Here is a 1,557-nt window from a genome sequence, read left to right as displayed (position 1 = left end):
ATATATATGTATGTATCTATCTATATATGTGTATATGTATGTACATGTATATGTATATATATGTGTGTGTATATATATGTATATATGTGTATTTATATGTATGCATGTATATGTATATATGTATGTATATGTATGTATATGTATGTACGTATATGTATGTATATATATATATATATATATATATATATATATATATATGTATGTATATATATGTATAGGCCAAACCTATTGATAGCCCCTCAAACTTGTCGCTAAAATTCACTTAGGCTCCTAAACTAAGGCCTGTACATATTAAACCCCTAAACCCACCAATTTGGTTCCAATTGGGCATTTTTTGCCTGCATGGCACTGCGCGTGGTTTTCACTCAATAGAGGGGCGTGAGAGGCTATTTTTTGACTAAATCACGAATGAAAACGTGTCAAGTGGCACTGAGGGCCCAAAAAATTATTAATAAAACAATTTTTTTTTAAAAAAACTCTCATCCCCATCTGATACCCCCACCCCTCCTCTCCATCTTCTTCTTCCACTATTCTTTCTCATTTTTTTTTCTTAAATTTAAAAAAATGAGTTGATTTTGCTCAAAACCAAAGCATGATAGTGACCGGAAAGCCTCAAACAACGAAATTTACTCGATTCAAAGTGGTGGGTTTGGTTGTTGTTGTGCGCGTTACAGAAAGAAGTAAAGCCATAGTCCTTGGAAGTTCATCCATGTCCTCACCGTCATGCCAGAGACCACAAGAACTAAAATTTTATTAATAGTATTCTGAACTAAGGTATTTGTCATAGTCCAATTTTAGGTTTGATGTTTGTTTGTAAGACAACTGTAATTTTCTCTTCTCTTAAATGTATTTGAGTTTGTTGAGGTTTTAATGTAGAGTATTTGATTCGGTTTAGCTAGAAAAAGAAAGAAATCGATTCTTTTGGTTAAGGATATATTGAAATTGAAGTGGTGACGGTTGTGGATTTTTGGTCAATTGAAATGGAGAAGAAAGAGAGTTAATCCTCCATGAATTCTTATTGTGGGCGTATCTTTTGATGCTGAAATCGTGAAGGAGAAGAAGGGTCGAGTGTGTGCGCGTGTGCATATATGGACCCATAATTTTTTACACTACCAAAAAAATGGAGGTTTTTGAGTATGTGAAGAAGAGGAGGGTGTGTGTGGGGAGGGGGGCGGGATAGGGGTGGGGTGTTTTTTTTTTTAATTTATAATTTCTTTTTAATAATTAGTTTTTTATTTTTTAAATAACTTTATAATTATTTTAAATAATTTGGATCTCAATGTCAAGTGTCAGCTTCCAATTCGTCGGTTTTGCCATATCAACGTCGTTTTTGCCACATCAGCGCGTGTGTGCAACACACACTTTGAGCTTTTAGCTGATTGGGCAAAAAGTGCTCAATTGGAACCAAATTGGGGTGGTTTAGGGGTTTAATAGGTACAGGTCTTAGTTTAGGGGTCAAAGTGAATTTTAGGGACAAGTTTGAGGGGCTATCGATGGATTTGGACTATATGTATGTATGTATGCATGTATATATATATATATATATATATATATATA

This window comes from Capsicum annuum, chromosome 4 (genome assembly GCF_002878395.1).
Source record: "Capsicum annuum cultivar UCD-10X-F1 chromosome 4, UCD10Xv1.1, whole genome shotgun sequence".
Taxonomy (NCBI): domain Eukaryota; kingdom Viridiplantae; phylum Streptophyta; class Magnoliopsida; order Solanales; family Solanaceae; genus Capsicum; species Capsicum annuum.
Note: the sequence above shows the minus strand (reverse complement) of the source record.